Raw genomic sequence first — 213 nt, forward strand, 5'->3', positions numbered from 1 at the left:
CTGGTGTGGGGGAAGGGCGGTCCGGAGTCAGGAGGGCCAGCCCCGCAGTCCCTGCGCCTGGCGAGCCTCAGTTTCCTCCCCACAGGACAGGCGCCTGTGGGTGTGGGTGTGGGTGTGGGTCGGGGTCCGAGCAGGAGGCGGGGACAAGGGAAGGCTAGCCCTGCACTCGGACGCGCCGAAAGGCTGTCTCGGGCTCACGTTCCCAGACGGACG

Source organism: Myotis brandtii, unplaced genomic scaffold, assembly GCF_000412655.1.
Source record: "Myotis brandtii unplaced genomic scaffold, ASM41265v1 scaffold986, whole genome shotgun sequence".
Classification (NCBI taxonomy): Eukaryota; Metazoa; Chordata; class Mammalia; order Chiroptera; family Vespertilionidae; genus Myotis; species Myotis brandtii.